The sequence below is a fragment of the Palaemon carinicauda genome, chromosome 22, assembly GCF_036898095.1.
Source record: "Palaemon carinicauda isolate YSFRI2023 chromosome 22, ASM3689809v2, whole genome shotgun sequence".
Classification (NCBI taxonomy): Eukaryota; Metazoa; Arthropoda; class Malacostraca; order Decapoda; family Palaemonidae; genus Palaemon; species Palaemon carinicauda.
The window spans coordinates 26,918,873-26,940,733 of NC_090746.1; the positions used below are offsets into that span (position 1 = coordinate 26,918,873).

The 21,861-nt window shown below is 32.9% G+C and overlaps 1 protein-coding gene and 1 long non-coding RNA gene across 2 annotated transcripts in view; one reads left to right on the forward strand and one right to left on the reverse strand.

Annotated features, from left to right (window-relative positions):
• The window catches only part of LOC137616379 (diuretic hormone receptor-like), a 399,151-nt gene that overhangs the window by 362,991 nt on the left and 14,299 nt on the right, over positions 1-21,861 (forward strand). The gene's annotated exons all lie outside the window — the stretch shown is intronic.
• The window catches only part of LOC137616380 (uncharacterized), a 504,367-nt gene that overhangs the window by 135,260 nt on the left and 347,246 nt on the right, over positions 1-21,861 (reverse strand). The window lies entirely within an intron of this gene.

Below are 21,861 nucleotides of genomic sequence, written 5' to 3' on the forward strand. Positions count from 1 at the left end.
ATATAGTACAAAGGTGAATAGAGGGAGAGGCTGCGGGGGGGGGGGGGACGTGACAAGAAACCTTTAGTAAAGCCTACTAGACAAACCGTGAGACCTTCGGGTAATATCTAGTTTACGCCTTTGAACCATACCACAAAATCTAAATGTAGCAGATTAAAGTCACTCCCAATAGCATATGTTTCTTTGTTGGGATCTGTGATAGAGAAAAGTGGCCTACTGAATCATACGATATATTTTGTTAACGCATTGGCAGACCTATACATATAGACAGAAGAGGAAGCATTACCTTCTCAAGACTTCCTTGGCAGAGATATCACTAATATTTTCCTTCGAGTAAAGGCGAGGAAGTGAAATTTTATCGATCACAAGCACCAATTCCAAGTTCTGTAAATTCCACAATGACCTCTCAGAATCCGAAAATATTGAGTGAAGAAATTCCACGCAGGTTAAAGGAATAATGTTAGTACTGTATTCAAATCCTTCTATCACCAAGGATTTTGAAATTGTCCAGAGGCAGTATGGCTGAATTACCTAAAAGCAGTAGTAGACTACGGCTATCTTAAATCAAAATAAGATGGTTATAACAAAGGAATTAACAGTAACTTCAGTGACTTAGCTGAAGCTCTAAGATCGCCAGAAATTGTAAGCGAGATCTTTAAAGTAAATTATGACAACTACAAATATAATGTCCTCCCCCTCTTATAGGCAACATTTATGAACACTTTATCAAATAATATTAATTTGGGTACAATCTCTGAGCTTCTATTATTTTACTTTTCCCGAGTTTCTATTTTTCTTTTACTCTTATTTCCTCAATATTTAATACCCCGATGCCTTTACAACTCTGACCTATATGAAGTACACATATTTATTCTGTGGCAATATGATCGCTCACATGAATATTCCATTTGCTCTGATCACCTCCGCCAACGAAGTTGGGAGGAGGTTATGTTTTCGCCCCCTGTTTGTTTGTTTGTCCGTTTGTTTATTTGTGAACAACTTGCTGGCCACAATTTTACACATAAATAGTGAAACTTTCAAGGATTAATTGCTATATTGAGACGTGGAAGTGATTCAATTGCGAAAGTCCTAGGTCAAAGGTCAAGGACAAGGTCAAGTAAAATGTCGACTGAATTAACCCTAACCTTAACCCTAGGTTCGCACATGGTTGTCACACAGCTTCAAAACCACCTACAGTCTAAATTGATTCGGGAAAAGGCAAGCTGGTTTCGAGAAATAAACTTCCATGGCGGAATTCTGCACTCTTGGGTGTTTTTTCTAATTATGCTTGTGGTTCTGCACATAATGAAAATGATAACAAAAAATCATTACTAGAACAGTATTAAAATATACTAACCTCACCGTTGTGATTGTACATGAAGAAAATATTACAAAATAATAACATAATGCTTAGAATTACCCGTGAGAATGGTCACTAACTCGACCCCTGGGATTCAAAGGGTACATAATTCTGGGGTCAACAGGGATCCTTCGAGTAATTTATCTAAGAAACCAGAGAATTAAATTCACGCGTAGCTCGAATACGATGTCACACCGCACATGGAAAGCCCCATTAATAAGCTTTAGGATTATGAGCCTCGTCCTGTGTTACACCTCAAATTATATTGTTAGGGAGAAACGAAGGGGCCACAGTTTCTTTTAAACGATGCCAAAGGCAAATGATATACCTAATATGTTCCCAGTCTCTTTACCGTGGAAAAAAAAATCTTTTTGTGAAGAATATATCTCTTTCAGAACATTCTGGTTTTACATTGTTTAATTTCTAACCTTTTCGGTTTTTACAGGGAAACTAATCAAGCGATCTTTATATAATATTATCAATATCGCTCTCTATTAACTAATGAATTGTAATTGCATAAATACACAAATAAATAATAGAACAAGGAATACCTACAATCTAAGCATAACCTAATTCTATAAAATAAATAGGACTTAATATCACCCACATCACTGTAACTCATCGGTAAATGAATTGGCTATATTATGCTATGAATGATTCAAGAAATATGAGCATTGTTTTTTTTAAAGAATCACGTGTATTTGTTTACAAGACCTCGCTCTCCATATACTGCCAAATTATGCAAAGCTATTGTTTTCCTCTATTACTTTTTCACAATTTAAAACAATTTGCCACATAGGAAACAAGTTAAAATTGTAAGAAACTACAAATTATATATATATATAGAGAGAGAGAGAGAGAGAGAGAGAGAGAGAGAGAGAGAGAGAGAGAGAGAGAGAGAGAGAGAGAGAGAGAGAGAGAGAGAGAGAGAGAGAGAGAGAAAATTAGCCTGGTTTCCTCACTAAACGACCTAGAACTGACATCGTAAACACAGTCAATAAAACCGAAGTTCGTGATGCCAGCGTGAATTTCATATAAATTCAAAATAAATACTAAATTAAAAATGGAGTACTTACTCAAATGTTTCCCAAAAATAGACAATTTACAAATAATAACAATTTTGAGTAATTACTCCATTTCTAATTTGGTATATATTTTTAATATATATTAAATGTACGCAGGCGTCACGAACTTCTGGTTGGTTGACTATGTGGACGAAGTCAGTTCCAGGTCATTTAGTGAGGAAACCAGGCTAATTTTTGTTTGTAATTCTATAGTTTTTTTTTTTATATATATAATTTTAACTTGTTTCCCATGTGGCGAATTGTTTTGATTTATGAAAAAGTTATAGAGGAAAACAATAGTTTTGCATAATTTGGCAGCATATGGAGAGCGTGGTCTTGTAAACAAATACCGAATTAAATTTTTTAATAACATAAACAGTATATATAAAGTTTCCGAATATTAATTCATATTAAAAACGCTGAACTCTAGACGATCCACTTGCTGATTTCACAACACAGATCTCTCCTATTCGAAATACTCATACAGCATAGGGACTTTTAGAAACATTTTGTGGAGTAACAAACATATAAGAAAGTCATTTTTATCATACTTATATATGTTTGCAAAAAATTGGAATGATCATAACTGTTTACAAAGTTATTCATTCACTACATTACTATATATTTCATTCGGATAATTTTAACTTAGCTTCCATTTATGAGCTATTCACTTATTTCCCTTTCCTCTATCGTTCAACAGATTACATAAAAACAGGCTTCTCAGAACTTTCCTCAAATTTCTTCCTCATCATTCAGCTATTTTTTCTTTTTACCTTTGACGAATTTCGATGCAAAATTCATGACAACACTTTTCACCCTCCAAAGGCAGTCTTTTCTTTGAATGACCGATTTCAAAGCAGATGCCGGAAGAAAGATGCAAGGCTCACTTTCAGATACCTCAGGTTAACTTCCCGTTTGTAAGAACGCAGACAGACGTTATCGAAAACTGCCCTTCTTCCCTGGATGGAGATTTTTTATCCCTCAGTGGAAGAAGGTTTTGTCCTGTATGAAAATTTGAGTTCTAAAATGGAAAATGTTTATTTTTTCATTGAATTTGGGTACGATTAATTCCCATTATAAGGGCTTTATTCCTCCTTGATTTGCTCCAGATTTATATGAAGGCTCGAATCCTCCCTGGATGAAGGCTCTTTTCTACCTGGATGGAGGTAAACTCCTATCTTGATAAAAACGTGATTTTTTCTTTGACGAAAGTATGACTGGTTTGATTAACGCCTGATTCCTTCCCGTCCCAAAATATTATTTTTGTTTACATCAAAGCTGGTTTGAATCCTTCACCGATAAAGGCATAAAACTTCCAGTCAAGCCTTAATGCCTCGCCGGCAAAATCACTTGAGGACTATTTACCTCTAGGGCGAGAATTTAGGTTACTTATTTTAAAGCTTAGTATCTTCCTTGAAGAGGCCCTGATTCTCCCCAGATGAAGGATTGAATACTTCAGTGGAGGCTTGATTCTTCTCCCCTGAATGAGGGCTTTCTCCTCTTTGGATTTTTTGATTGCTCATGAATGAGCGCTTCATTCCTCTTTAGATAAAGGCTTGATTCCTTCTACTGTAATATTCATATTTCATTTCTCCCGGTATTAGGGCCTGATTTATCCTTGAATTGGAGTTTGACTACTCCATAAACTCAGGCTTTCTTCCAAAAAGAAATGCTTGATATCTCACCGGATCAAGATTTGGTTCCACTCCTAGGTGAAAATTTGACAGTCAATGTCAAGTTCTTATTAATTACGTAATTCAGAAAGTGAAAAAAACAGCCATTTCAGGCCCTTCCTATCTCAATATAAGCCAAGCTATAGTTTTGTGTAAAAAAAAAAAAAATATCACTAACCCCAATAGTCTCATTTATGATATTATCAATTTTCTCTTCCTTTGTCAATGCCTATAACCTTCAGTGTTGTATGTTCCTAGATATCAATACCAAAATCTTATATCCAATCAACAAAACGTCAATAGTTCAATTGTAGGGCATTTAATATTTAAAAAAAAAGTTTAAAATATTTTATTCAATCAATATTCTGTCGTTTCAACAAAGCTTTTGTTCTGAACAGCAAGATTCACGATGTTGAAACTAAATAAAAACTCATCAAAACTACCAAATATTTCTTCCTAATGAACCTATCCATCACAATGCATAGGGGTAAATTAAAATGGGAGACTTACAGTCGTAGTTTTCAAATCTACGTTGATAATCAACTAAAACCAAATTCAAGAAAAAAAAGTAAAAGATTCTATTTGGAACGACAGAAACTAACCTCTCCAAGGAAAAAATGGGAAACACGACAAAAGGAGATATATTTTTGAAGACCACTTTTCCCAGACTTTGAGTAATATAAACTTGTAAGACTGAAATGGTGATTTTCCACTTTCTTCTGGATTTTGAACCTTTCGACAGCTCTTCTTTTTTCTGCCTCGATATATATATATATATATATATATATATATATATATATATATATATATATATATATATATATATATATATATATATACATACATACATACATACATACATACATACATACATACATATATATATATATATATATATATATATATATATATATATACAGTATATATATATATATATATATATATATATATATATATATATATATATAATAAAATGCTTAATTAATCCCTTCATTGTATGTAATTACGCCACAATATGGCACATTTTTGCTTTTTTTTTCAAATTCGAGGTATTATCGTCTTAAAAATATTTTTGCGCATTGACGTACTGATAAAATGAAAAAGCATTTAAACAATTTCTGGAACGTAGCCTCTTTTTTTTAATATTTCCAAGTGTTTAAATAGTGAAAAAAACCAATTATTTTGCCTAGGAAACAGAAAACTTGACGTCTTCTTCCTATATATTTGTTGAATATTGTCTCTCATTTCCAGCCGGCCTTGTCTCTCACGTTTTCTATTTGGTGACATCCAATTTCCTCATCAATTCAGTTGACACTTAAGGGAATTAAGATCACAAAAGCCAATCCATTAACTTTACAAAAGAGACTCGAAATAGGTTCGTTACTGCAAAACTTGTCACAATCAATGGCCTTCAGCACAGCGTCTAGGAGACACGAAACATCACTGATGGGGTTACACACAAATCAGAGAAAATCTAGATATAAAATTCGAAATAGATTGGAATCACCTGTGAATAAATACACAAACACACACATATATACTGTATATTTCGTATACATACTATACACATACAAATCGGCAGGGTTTCACCCAAATCATGAAAAAATTTAAGGCCTCAAATTTGGAATAGACTGGATTTCCGTATATACGAGTAGACTTACATACATACATACACACACACATTTATATATATATATATATATATATATATATATATATATATATATTATATATAGATAGATAGATAGATATGCATATGTGTATATACAGTATGTATACTGTTATACTGTTCACATACAATATACAAATTGACGGGGTTTTAAACATATCAGGGAAAGATTTAGACCTTAAATTTGAAATAGACTGGAATCTCGTATATATAAATACACACACACACACACACACACACACACATATATATATATATATATATATATATATATATATATATATATATATTTAATCTATTTTCTTTTTATTACATGCACACTACACACAGGGTTCATCTCAATATTCCAGCTTTGCGTCAATTTCTTTACAATGACCTGCTACCGCGGCAGTGATAAATAGGTCAATCTGGAGGTTACTATAATGAGAAATTTCAATATTTGTATAAATCAAAGAAAATGGGGATAGTACTTACAATTAACCACCTATTGGATGGGAGGAAAAAAATATAATTTCATTTTCACCTCTAAGAGTATTGTGAAAGTCGAGAAATGACCGGGGCATGGGTTTTGCACTAGCATACCTTGTAACATTGTATTAACAAAACATATATATATATATATATATATATATATATATATATATATTATATATTAGTATATATATAGTATATATATATTAGTATATATATATATATATATATATATATATATATATATATATACATTGGATCCTCCTCTCTGGTTACGGTTCATTTTCCCTTTGCCTACATACACACTGAATAGTCTGGCATATTCTTTACATATTCTCCTCTATCCTCATACACCTGACAACACAGATTACCAAACAATTCTTCATCACCCAAGGGGTTACTGCACTGTACTTGTTCAGTGCCACTTTCCTCTTGGTAAGGGTAGAAGAGACTCTTTAGCTATGGTAAGCAGCTCTTCTAGGAGAAGGACACTCCAAAATCAAACCACTGTTCTCTATTCTTGGGTAGTGCCATAGCCTCTGTACCATGGCCTTTCACTGTCTTGGGTTAGAGTTCTCTTGCTTGAGGGTACACTCGAGCACACTCTCCTATCTTATTTCTCTTCCTCTTGTTTTGTTAAATTTTTTATAGTTTATATAGGAGATATTTATTGTTGTTACTCTTCTTAGAATATTTTATTTTCCTTTTTTCCTTTCCGCACTGAGCTATTTTCCCTGTTGGAGCCCCTGGGCTTATAGCATACTGCTTTTCCAACTAGGGTTGTAGCTTAGTAAGTAATAATAATAATAATAATAATAATATATAAATATATATATACACACATATATATATACATATACATATATATACACACACACACACACATATATATATATATATATATATATATATATATATATATATATATATATATATATATACAGTATATGCATATATCTTCATCATCATCACCTCCTAGGTCTATTGATGCAAAAGGACTCAGTTAGATTTCGCCAGTCTTCTCTATCTTGAGCTTTTAATTCAATACCTCTCCATTCATCATCTCCCATGTTACCTTTCATAGTCCTCAGCCATGTAGGCCTGGGACTTCCAACTATTCTAGTGCCTCGTGTAGCCCAGTTGAAAGTTTGGTGAACTAATCTCTCTTGGGGAGTGCAAAGGGCATAACCAAACCATCTCCATCTACCCCTAACCTTGATCTCCTCAACATATAGCACTTGAGTAATTTCTCTTTTAGTTTCATTTCTAATCCTGTCCTGCCATTCAACTCCAAATATTCTTCTTAGGGCTTTGTTCTCAAATCTACAGAATCTGTTGGATATTGTTTCATTGTCCTATCACAACTCGTGTCCATATAGCAACACCAATCTCACTGAACTGATTTATAGGCTGATTTTTATATGTAATTTCAGGCGATATGATTTCCAAATTTTACCTAACCTAGCCATTGTCTGGTTGGCTTTTTTCAATCTCTCATTAAACTCAAATTCCACATTAACCCTTTCTCCTTCCCATGATATTTCATCTTCCATTGCATATTCCGTTCTCATCATCTATGTCTTTCTTCTATTTAAACTGGGGCCCAACCTCATGTGATATTTCATGCATTCTTGTAAGGAAGCTTTGCAAGTCTTGTAGTGTTCTGCTAACAAGGACAGCGCCATCAGCATACTTTAGGTCAGCTAATTTCCTGTTGCAATGCCAGTCCAATCCTTCTCCATCATCCCTAACTACTATATGGATTACAAAATCCATGAGGAGGATAAATAACAAAGGTGACAACACATTCCCTTAGAGTACTCCACTGTTCACTGGAAATTCACTTAATAGGACTCCATTAACATTAACTTTCCACTTTCTATGCTCATGAACAGACTTAATTAAATTTACATATTTCATAGTCCAGAAATGCCATCAAACGTGGATTTTTATATTCTACACATGAACATTTGGTCAGTACAACTTCTACCTTTTCTAAATCCTGCTTGATTATCTCTCAGCTTTTCATCAATCTTTATCTCCATTCTCTTTAGAATGAGCATACTATATATTTTCATGACAACTGATGTAAGTGTGATGCCTCTAATTATTGCAATTAGTCAGATCTCCTTTTTTTCCATTTTCACCAACACTCCTAGCTCCCAGTACTCAGGCTTTGTCTTTTCACGTCACATTCTACAAAATAATCTTGAAAGTAATCTGGGAGTCGCTTTATTTTCGGCCAATATCATCTTAGCGTTATTCCATCGTATCCAGGGGCTTTCCATTTCTTTAGTTTTTTAATGATAGCTTCGACTTTAAAAACACTGAATTCATTGATGGGCACATCCTGATCTTCCTCAACTTCAGGTATATCAATCAAATTACTCCCTTCATATATCCTATTTATGACCTCACTGAAGTGCTCCATCCAACGTTGTCTTTCTTCGTCTTCAGTTGTTATAACAGATCCATCTCTCTTTTTGATGGGTATATGCTTCTGCCCCCATAGAGATTTCATTAATAATTCTATGAGCAATTCTTACACCATAGCCACTCCCTCAGTTCATAGCTTTGTGAGCCTCATCTCCTTTCCTGACTAAATATTCTCTTCAGTCATTACTGGTTTTTCTTTTGACATCATTATCAATACAGGAGTACTTAGCATGCATTACCTTGTAATTTTTATTACTTCTTCGAAAACTTTCAACAATTAATTTATGTCTTTGTCTTCTTTTTATCGTATCCCAAGTATCATGTGATATCCATGGCTTTCTCCTTGTAACGGCATGTCCCAAAACTTCACTACCAACTGACTGATATATGTTCTTAATTTCATATCATTTTTCATCAATTGTCTGCTCTTCGTCTCTTAAAGTTTCTAAGACTGCAAATCGATTCTAACATCCAATTGCAAAGGTTTCTCTGGGTTCATCATCAGGAAGTCTAGTAGTATCAAACCTAGGTATTCTATCTACATTTTTGTTGGGTGCTTTCAGTTTTATTTTCAGTGTAACACTGAGGAGCTGGTGATCACTACCAATATCTGAACCTTTAAAGCTTCTTACATTTCTCAGAGTTCTTTTTCTCTCTTTATCAATGGCTATGTGATCTACCTCACTTTTTGTAATTGCCACATGGTGAAGTCCACGTATATTTGTGGATGTCCTTGTGCTAGAAAAGAGTATCTCCAATATCAAGACTGTTTGTAGAACCAAAACTTATAAAATGTGTCCCATTTTCCTTTGCAACTTCGTCAAGACCCTCAAAACCCATCACATTCTCTATACCTTGATTATTACTTTCAAATTTAGCACTAGAGTCACCTATCACAATTTTCATATCTCTCTCTAGGATTTCATCTATTACACTCTGCAGTACTTCATAGTATTCATCTTTCCTTTCTTCAGGGGAATAATTTGTTGATGCATAGCAAGCTATAATACTCAAATTTTACTGCTTTGATTTAAACTTTGCAAGTAACAATCTATTATTTACAGTTCTCCAATCAGTTAGTCTTTTTTGCTCTTGGTATCATCATCATTCCTACCCCTTCTCTTCCAACTCCACCCGTTCTTCCCGAGTAGATAGATATATGTACTTCCATGGTTTAAGATTTCTTTACCAATCCTCTTACAACGTGTTTCACTTAGGGCCAAGATACTCAAACTATATTTCATAAATTCATTCTCCACTTGCTGTAACTTCCCAATCTGATTCATGATTCTAAGATTCTAATTACCAATGTTCCATTTCTCTTTAGCATTAATAAACCGGGAGATTCTTGGCACCCTGCTATGCCCCGGACTGGGGACCATTCTTTCAATATCGCTTTCCATAAACTGACTAAATCCATAAAGGATGCAATGACTAAATTCATTAAAGAATAGCCATTTCCTTGTGATGTGCGGTGCTTATCTAAATAGGGCAAGTAACCCCTGCCGGTCCATACTAATTCTAGTACGATCATCCGCCAGGCATCGAGAGTATAAGCCAAAGAGGCATCTTGTCTATCGCCTTAAACTCAATCCGTCACCGTGCTGCCAGTGACTTTCCTCCACACCAAAAGTTCTCATTACTCCACCAGGTTGCTCATCCACCTATAACCGTTGGCAAACATGGATTGTTAAGACTTCTCTCTCTCTCTCTCTCTCTCTCTCTCTCTCTCTCTCTCTCTCTCTCTCTCTCTCTCTCTCTCTCTCTCTCTCTCTATACCCATAAAGATAACAATAAGATTTGTCTCACAATTCCCAACCATTTTTCTATAATCATCTACACTATTTTCTTAAACTGAACACGAAAATCATAAATGATTTGTTGTCTGAAAGAAGAAACAGTACTTTGTCAGATACAAAAATAGCAAAGAAAAGATCACTGAAGAATCTTTCTCTGCACACCCGATGATGCATTAGTATTTTGAAAGGGAGCTTCAAGTGATGTGAGTGCTGTTACTGTTTCACTGTTGATATAATCTTGACCACATGTTGTTGTTAAGGTTTTAAGGATCTTCCTAAGTCCAAGTATTATTAATATTATTATCATTAACACTGAAATTAAAAATGAGTAATCATGCGTAAGGAACAAACATAAAAGGCCAATATGTTGTATAAAAAAAAAAGAACAGAAAAATCATGAATAAAAGTAAATGGTGTACACAAGATTCGACAAAAGGGATGAATACATTTATACACAATATTCATCATCATCATATTACGGTTTAGAAAACGTATGGTAACCCTGCATGACACTATGAAGAAAAATTTTTAGCCTCTTAAAATATAATTAGCAACTTCGACTTCCATGATACTGTGTAGACGATTCTTCAAGTTTTACAAAGGAATGAAAACTCTAAGGTACCAGGTAGTGTGAAAAAAATACACCTTAAAAGAATAAAAGTGCTGAATGTAGACCGCAATAATTCTATGAACAATGGAATTTCAATGCTGAATGAGAACTTAAGGAAGATCTACAGTAGGACAAGCTACATATCTTTCAGCAATAGTCTAGATCATAATTACCATCCTTCCAAAAACTTTAATAGCATTTACGCAGTCCTCTCTAAAAGCTAAAGATTGTAGGACCTCCAGACAAGATAATAATATTCATAAAATAAAGTGAACAATATCTACACAAAGCAGTAGGTTAATAGTACCACCATGTCTGCAGATATAGGAAGATACGTGAGCAATAAATAACACACTGCTTGCATACTAAAACGATATTTTTTTCTAATATTCGTTAACAAAATCCGGAGTAAAGAACAACACTTGGAATCGTCTCATTCCAATAATAACCGAGTCTAGCATTATAATCACCATTTGTCGATATCGGATGGCATAAGAACATTACCCAGCTTCTAGGAAGATGAAAGTCTTGGATGTTTTGATCAAGTAACTATGGACGCAGGTAGCACTATAATCGATAGTATTTCAATTATCTTGCAAGATATCGACAAGCTTAAGAACCATACCAACATGGAAAATAAGCCAAAGTTTCAACGTTCTTAAAAAGAAAATTAAAAATTAAAGGTACCACCAAATATCGACCATTATTCAAAACGAACACGGGAATCTTGGAGAGCAATATGGTTGACACCTCAAAAGTTCTAGTTTCGTCTAGAGTTCAACCTGGTGTAGATCATGCCAGCAGCTTCCAATCTTAGCCAGAAATTAAGAAATACCAGAGTATGTGCTTGTGTAAGAATGTACATGTAGGAATACTCATAATACAGTATACTGAAGTTTTGTTATATATATATATATATATATATATATATATATATATATATATATATATATATATATATATATATATATATACATACATACATATATATATATATATATACACATACATATAATATATATATACATATACATACATATATATATATACATATATATAATATATATATATATATATATATATATATATATACATACATATATATATATATATATATATATATATATATATATATATATATTTATATTTATATATATATATATATCTATATATATATATATATATATATATATATATATATATATATATATATATATATAATTTTGTGTCGTATTGTAAAATTCTTCAGTAATATTACTAACAAGCTATAACCCTGTATTTCATTTCTGCAAATTCACCAACAAGTCCATGCATAAATACTACAGCATTACATTAATTACCACCTTCAAACAACTGCACCATAATAATAAGTAAGAGCATCTACTAATCAACATAGAATCATGTGCAGTAAATTCATAACTACCTAAAATTACGGTTACCTTGCATTGCTTGTAACAGATACTATCTATTCATGCAAATAAAAAAAATATAACCTGTTTTCAGAACATTGACACAACTATTCCGAGATATAGGCTACATATATAAAATGTAAATGGAGACAAATGCTATGCCAAAGATGGCGAGGGTTTAAACAGAAAACTGTTAGTAGTAACTTATCTTGAATAAGACTTCAAAACCGTAGCTTTTGTAAATCCATAGATGAATAAATTATCTTATTTATCTGAAAGTATTACTTCCTGAAATACATAACTTACAGTTTATGAAACAACGCAATGCAAGGCAAGTGAACTTAAAAATCTAGATTTAAACTGTTTACTTTAGTAGATAATTGGCCATACTCGCTAATAGTTACAGTATGACAAAAAATAATCCATTACCATAAGATATTAATGTAGATCATATCTATTGTAAAAAAAAAAATCATTATATTATTAGTTTTCTTCTACGATTGAAAATTATTTTGTCCAAATTACTCCTGATTATAAAAAAAAAATATTCATTATACTAATTCAGTTCATCGCAATTTTTTCTCTACGAACCCTCTTTGACAGGGGTAAGTAATATGTTTATTTATTGGTGCATGCCAGTATTATGACCTGGTGCATGAGGTGTTAAAATCTAATCTATTAGATAACGATAAATAAAACCAAAATAAATAAATTATTAACGACTGTTGTCTATTGCTTTGCGTAGGCCTTCAAGTAGTCTCCCCTAACAGTGCATTTTCTATTTAAGAAACTATTCATGTAGGCACATAGAAAATTAACTTTGAATGGAGTAACTCTTTTAGTCTTTGAATGAAATAGTTATTTATCTCCTACTTTGAATGATGGAATGTTTATTAACAGATCAAAATAACAAGGAATGTTTCTCTTATTCTAATAGTAAAACTATGTTCATTGCATCATGATAAAAACTAAAGCGAGAAAAATGTCAAAAATAATAAGATACCAATTCTGTGAAGGTTATTGAAAGACATTTAGTAAACTAGAGACTAGAACAATGAGTTTTTCCCTGTGACTTGATATTCACAAACCATGGCACATTACATCATTAAATCTTTAGAAAAGCCGGCCTCGGGTCAAAAGAATTTAACAAGATGATACCATTTTACGTAATACATTTTAAGGCGGAAAACGTAATTCTTCTTGAAACCAAAATGAACACAATTTTCAGTAGCTTTAAAAGTATTAGCAAAATATGATTAATTCTACTTGACAAAGTAAAGGGTTAACAAAATAATGACAAAAGTAAGAAATGTATTCAAAGTTGAAATTTATATCTTAAAATGTTTTTAAATTGCAAAATGGTATAAGGAAACGTAATTCGTAAATGTTGCTGCTTTTAAATTTCTCGGGAACCTTTTAGCCCATCTCAAGGGAAATGCAAAGTAATTCTTGGGCAAATACGTAACATTTTTGTGGTGAATTTCAATTCTTATTTCTCCTTTTCCTTTCTCTTTTATATATATATATATATATATATATATATATATATATATATATGTATATATATATATATATATATATATATATATATATACATGTATATATATATATATATATATATATATATATATATATATATATATATATACATATATATATATATATATATATATATATATATATATATATATATCCTTCCAAGCTAGTTATATACTTTGTCTAATAAAACTATATAATACACTACTACATGTATAAGAATAAATTTGTATCGTTAAAACTTGTATGAAAAAATATACTGTAGTTACATTTAATCATTTGTTTTTGTACTCTGTGAAATAGTTTAAAACTTACCATTGCAAATACACTTTGTTTTTCATAGCTTCAATTTCAAGCACTTTCATGTATCAAATGTCTGTTGTGCACTATTCACAGTAACTACAGATACCACTTCTTACATAATATCTATTACTGTTTTGTGTCTGTTTCTCTCTCTTGGTTAATGTTGCTATTACTCGAGTGTAGATGTACTGCTGGGGCATTTTGACTGTATTCATTGTACAATGTGAACATATTAGTATGCATATTCACGTGACAAAATTAGACTGAAGAAAGACTTTCCCAAGCGCTTTCATGTATTTATAGTAGGCTATACTAATCAGTTGACCATACAATACACTCAACTACTGGATGTAGTTCCATCTAAATCTTATACATGAACCTAGGTTTGAGGAATGAGTACTGTGTGGATATCTTTTTTCTGCTTGCATTATATGTTTATGCGTAAACAACAATATGTATATCATCATCAATCTTAGCTAGTCCACTGTTATGGTCTTTCTATGCCAGTCTATATCCACAAATTTTCTTAGCTCGTCAATTCCTCTTTTCTTCCTTCCTCTGCTTCGTTTTCAATCTCCAGGGACCCATTCTGTTCTTTTTCTTGTCCATCCATTATCTGTCATTCTCATTATATGCCCTTGTCATGTCCATTTCTTTTTCTTATGGTTGATGGGACCCAACCTGAGATCAATGCAATACATTTTAGACACTTTATCTTCAATTTATATAGCATTTGTTTACATATAAGTATTAAAAAGGGTGAAAATACAACTAATGAAATAAAATGAGAATGTGTCCATTTTCCCTGTTGACGATGCGCTACTACTGGCGGTCGTTTCTTTTTTTTTTTTTTAATACCTTTGTAGTATTGTTCCATCTACTACCGATATCGCTGGATAAAATAAACATAACTTTATAATTTTTTGGTAAGCTGAGGAGCAGGGTTTTTCAGAACAATCACCTGAGACTGACCACTATAATCCAAGTATAAAAAGCAATATGTTTCTTAACTTTCCTTTCTGGTACAGAGGCCTCAACTCTATACAGACATCGTCAGAAGCAACTGGAACATTTTCACATTTCCTGTTTGCAGAAAATTATTGGCCTCACTTGGAAAGATCAGATTAGACATGCAAAGATTCTGGAACGAGCTTCACTGGCTTGGTCAAGTGATCCCTCTGCCTGAAAAAATGTTCCCCCTAAAAAATTATACAGAGATAAAAAACACTGAAGACTTGAAATCCCTAAGAAGAGATACAATGATACAACCAAGATAACCTTAAAAAACACAAAAATACCACAAACTGATCTAGAGACCTTTGTTAGCGCTGTTTGGTCTAGAGAATGAGTGTTAGCATTGAAGTCACTGTCCTGGAGTAGGGTTGCTCAAGGCAGCAGCAACATGCCAGAAAAGAAGTCCCCATAGCCCTGAATCCTCATTGGCGGCAAGGTATACAAGTCCAAGATGGACTGCTATTACAAAATGAATTAGATATAATTCTCGACCTGTCCAATATCGTCATGGATCGAATGTCAAAGAAGGAACAGTTGCAGGTCCTGGTGTTATAACAAGTAAGGTTGGCTCTCAAGTATGGATATCTGATTATTTCCTTAACTTCATTAGTAGTCAAGAATGAGTAGCCTGCCCCTAACGTCTCATACCCATGTAAGATATTTATAAAATCTCAAGCAGACTAGAATGGCATTTTGAGTGATCTTTTAAATTTGAATTGATCGCAATCTTAAAAAAGTGTTGAGCATATCCCTTCTTATGTGCTCAAACGCCGAGCAAAAGACAAACCCTGGTTCAATGTTAATTGTAGACATGCTTATTTGGAGGAGGCCTATCATCTTTGGAAGGGTAACAGGTCAGATCTGACTTGGAATAACTATACACAGCTAAGAGCTTTTGCTCAGAGAGTTTATGCTTCAACTGACAAGGAATACAATTTTACCATAAACGAAACCCTTTCTGGTACAACCCAGGAACATAAGTGGTGGGCTAACTTAAATCAGCACTATTTGGTGTAATACCTGACAGTACCTCCTTTACTTATACCAGATGGCTTTGTCACTCACCGTCCAAAGGAAAAGGCAACCCTTTGGGATGATGTGTTCAACAGCGAGTGAGCAAAGAAATGAGAATCTCAATGTTCACCATTCTGTTTTCCTGAGGCTTACCTAATTAGCTTTTCGTTTCCATGAAATTAAAACACTCTTGATGGGCCTTGATGATTATGGAAGTGTAGACCCAAATGGCATTTTTCCTTTGTTTTTTATAAAGATGGCTGATTTCTTAACTCCTAAGTTGTCTATTATTTTCTGCAAGTTATGAAGAGGTTCTAATAGCACTTGTTGAAGAATTGGTAATGTTACTCCATTAGGTAAATGTGTATGTGGTAGCTCTAGTCCTGCTGATTACCATCCAATTTTCATAACTCCCATATTATCTAAAGTTTGTGAACGTCTAATGGCAAAATGTCTAAATAGGTTTGCTGAAGGATATCATCTGTTCCCTAGTTTGCAATTTGGATTTCACAAAGGCCTTGAAGTAGGTGATGCCCTTCTTACAATCTCCAATACTATAAAAAGATCCATGGCCTCTGGTCAGGAAGTTTCTATGATAGGCCTTGATTTTAGTGCTGCCTTAACCGTGTTAATCAGGAGGACCTTGATTTTAAACTCAAAACAGTTAGGAGTAGGTAGGTCGTTTCTTAGCATCATTATTGAATTTTCAAGTAATAGATTGCAAAAAGTTGTTTTTGAGGGCCACCATAGTGAGTATAGGAATGTAATATCTGGTGTTCCTCAGGGTAGCGTTCTTGTCCAATTAATTTTCTTCCTATATACACATATGTGTTCCTCAGGGTAGCGTTCTTGTCCAATTAATTTTCTTCCTATATACACATATGTGGTTTGGTCTAGAAAACAAGCTCGTTGCATAAGCAGATGACGCTCCTCTCTTTGCATCAGTTCCATCTCCTAAAAGTAGATCTGGGGTAGCTGAATCCCTTAAAAGAGATCTAGCTAAAATTAGTGCATGTCGCAAATTGTGGGGCATAAAGTTGAACCCTAATAAAAGTCAAAGCATTATTATAAGTACGTCGAGGACAAAGATTCCTCAACTTCCACACATCTGCATTGATATTTCTTTAACTCTTACATAAGTCTTAAATTTTAGGTGTGATTCCTGATTGCAAATTTACATTTGAGAAACACATTTGGTCTGCTTTTTCTTCAATTGCACAAATAATTGGCTTAGTGAGGAAGTCTTTAAAGATTTTCAGTGATAAATCTATTCTGAAGAGTTTTAATTCTGTCATTCTACCTTGTTTCGAGTATTATTCTCCAGTTTAGTCTTCAGCTGCTGAATCTCGCCTTAATTTGTTGGACAAGAACTTGCAATCTATTGAATTTCTTATTTCAAATCTAGATGTTCATCTCTGAAACCGTCATTTAGTTAGTTCTTTATGTATGTTGCATATGATTTTTCATAATTCTAAACATAATTTGCATTGAAATCTTCTCAGACTGTACCTTCACGTACGAAGTACTAGATATGGAGTTAATTCTAAGCCAGGCCTTCTCCATCATAAGGCTCAATACTACACGATATTGAAGTTTTATTTCAGCTATGAACAAATTGTGGAATTATCTTCATGATCGGGCAATTGAAGCTGTGGAACTTGTGAAGTTCAACCTTACAGAAAATGTTTTTATTTTGAATATGCTGACATAAGTCTCTCTTCGTTGTTTATTTATGACAGATCTATTTCAACATTGTTACTGATCTTTAGCATATTTTATATCAATTGTTCATTACTTTTCAAGTAGTTTACTTTCTTATTTCCTTTCCTCGCTAGACTGGTATTCCCTATTGGAGACTTTTAGCTTGTAGCATCCTGCTTTTCCAACTACGGTTGTAGCTTAGCTAATAATAATAATAATAATAATAATAATAATAATAATAATAATAATAACAATAATAAAACTAGTAGGATAAAATAGTGTAATTAACAAACTGGAATATTTGTAGTTTTCAAATAATTCAGTATTCATTAAATATAGAGAAAAGATTCCAGATACTGGCAAACACAAGTCTCACTTCATAATTTACCAGTTGCTGATATTTGCTACTTAGCTATTCATCTTAATTTCTCTTCTATCAATGTTGTTTCTTTTAAATATATTTATCACTTCTTAATTATCATCCTTAAACAGCCTCTTTCTTTATTGGTCTTATTGAAATTGTAGCATTCTGCTTTTACATGCAAGAGTGAAATTTGGCTTGTAATAATAATAATAATAATAATAATAATAATAATAATAATAATAATAATAATAATAATAACACTTGTAAGAGCAACGGCTGAGATGAAATACACCGGGAAGATGAAACAACTAAATTTTAGTATGGACGGTGGAAAAATAGAAGCGGTTGATTTAGAAAAGTACTTGAGAATAAATATAAAAAAAATAGGGTAGGACTAGAAAGGGGGTTCTACAGAATACAAAAAGCCGGAAGGATAGAAGGTACGAGATTAAAAAACTCGAATTGTCTATAGAAACTAACTTGGAATGCAGGAACGTGGTGCTGATCCAACTCTCCTATCTGGAAGTGAAGAGCGGATATTGAATACAAATAAAAGAAAGGTTGAAGACTTTTGAGATGAACTGCTTGTTTAGTGGCCTACGGGAAGCGTGGAAAAGAAATAAATTGTTGAGAAATATGGAAATGTAAAAAAATTGTTGTAGCATTTTGAGACTGTTTTGTCATGCAGCAGTATTATCGACATGTTCTTGGAAACAACGAATAATTCAAATGAGTTGGGAGGGGATTCACGTGTAGCTGACGAGCCTTCTGTTTAGTTGTGTATGACAAATGTTGTGGAGATTACTTAAAGTATGAAAGTGGTATTGACTAATGTGCTATCTTTTCTCAGAAAAAAAGTATCACGTTAGGGGGAGATGATTTTAGTGCCTTGTGGAGCCAAGCTGAACGTTTGCATACATATATATATATATATATATATATATATATATATATATATATATATAATATATATATATATATATATAAATATATATATATATATATATATATATGTATATATATATTATATATGTATATATACACATATATACATAAATAAATAAATAAATATATATATATATATATATATATATATATATATATATATATATATATATATATACATATATGTGTGTGTGTGTGTGTGTGTATAGTATATATAGTAAGGCGAGGCAATTTTGGACACCTTTTTAGAAACCTTTGTACAAAATCTGTATTAATAATTTATGACCAAAAATCAAACATGCTTTCAAAAGAGGGAGGTCTCATCTATAAAAATAGTTTGTCTCATAATCATCAGAGAATTAGAAATTCCTATATCTCATCAATAAAAAAAATATCTTAAAGGCGAGGCAATTATGGACACGTCTGTATCTCCGTTAAGCAGCAACGCTCAATTTCCAAATTATGACAATTTGTAGTCACTATCAATATAAATATACTATAAAAAAAATTATGGACTTACATAAATTTTTGTGTCCGTAATCCAAGATTGTCCAATTTTGCCTCGCCAAGAAAAAAGTGAGAAAGTTGCCTGTCCAATTTTGCCTCACCATAGCTTTGAAAACTGTCCAATTTTGCCTTACTTTATGAATATATGAATTAAACTTTGTATTCGAGCACGCAAATATGCTTTTATGTGTAAATCTATATATATGTTATCATAAGCATACAAAATAAGACATTTGGAGTGCAGTAAGGGGGGGGGAGTGTCTGCTCAGGGTGACACCCTAAAAGGGGGTGACACCCTGAGAGTTACATCTACAAAAAGTTTGTCATTCTAGCTTGAGGGATATGATATGATTTTCAAAAAGTTATTTAATACTGGGGACATACTCAAAGGTGTTGACACTCAGGGGTGGAACCTTCAAAAAGATAGACCAAATCATGGTGACATCCTCGAGAGGGGTGTCACCCCAAATGCTACAAATAATAAAAAATTAAATCTTTCTTGTATATACATTGTTCCTATAATAATTCACAAATCCAAATGAAAATTTCAGGTATTAGGGAAAATATGTTTTCCCTTTTCTGCTAATTTCCATGTTGATAACTGCAATAGAAAAGATGCAGCTGGCGTGTTGCCTTTTTGATATAGTGTTCAATGCAGCAACATTAGAGTAAATAGCATGATAGTGAGAGATAACAACGACAGACAAAGCTGATCCCATAAACAATATTCGTCCTAAGTTATACATATCCAGTTTATTCTTATTATTTTTACCTCATATTATGAACGAGCCATCAAAGAGACACTTTTACCTACAAAAGATAATCTTACAGAAAAAGCAACCAAGAATGATAAAAACAAAACAAGAATAAGAAAGTCATTTGCTCAAATAGTAACAGAAAGGGAGGCAATCGAAGATTTAAGAAAAAAAAGATGAAATGAAGATCAAAAAAGGGAAAACCCTAAAGAAAGGCATTAAGAGAAATAAAAACAAAACAAATAATGGTAATACAAAGCAACCAAATATTTCTCGATTTCTAAGAAAAATGTGTGCAAACGCTAAAGTGAATATAAAAAAATATAAATTGACCAAGGTAATTAATAGTGATTTTTCAAACTACTTGGATAGTCCTGATAGCGAATCAAAAGGAATTTAATTAATTTTGGAGAGCGTTTCACCTCCATATAAAGAAGCCTCAGTTGTAGGAAAATGGTATGTGGTAATTTATAAAGGTAAGGAGCATCCATTATTTTGCTTTGGTATAGCAACAAAATGGTTTTTAGCGGAAGAGGGAGGCAAAGTGACTCACTTTGAGTTAAATAGCTTGAAACCACATATCATCATCTCCTCCTACGCCTATTGACGCAAAGGACATCGGTTAGATTGCCATTCGTCTCTATCTTGAGCTTTTAAATCAATACTTCTCCATTCAACATCTATTTCGCGCTTCATAGTCCTCAGCCATGTAGGCCTGGGTCTTCCAACTCTTCTAGGGCCTTGTGGAGCCCAGTTGAAAGTTTGGTGAACTAATCTCTTGGAGAGAGCGAAGAGCATGCCTAAACCATCTCCATCTACCCCTCACCATGATCTCATCCACATTTGGCACTTGAGTGATCTCTCTTATAGTTTCATTTCTAATCCTGTCCTGCCATTTAACTCCCAATATTCTTCTGAGGGCTTTGTTTTCAAATCTATAAAATCTGTTGGATATTGTTTCATTGTTATACCACGACTCATATCCACACAGTAACACCGATCTCACTAAACTGATATATAGCCAGACTTTTATATGTAATTTCAGGCGATTTTATTTCCAGATATTACTTAACCTAGCCTTTGTCTCATTTGTTTTTTTCAATCTTTCATTGAACTCAAAATCTTAATCCCTGTAGTAGATATCATATTCCTGAATATTTAAAAGGTTCCACCTCATTAAACCTTTTTCCTTCCAATGATATTTCCTCTTCCATTGCATGTTCCAATCTCC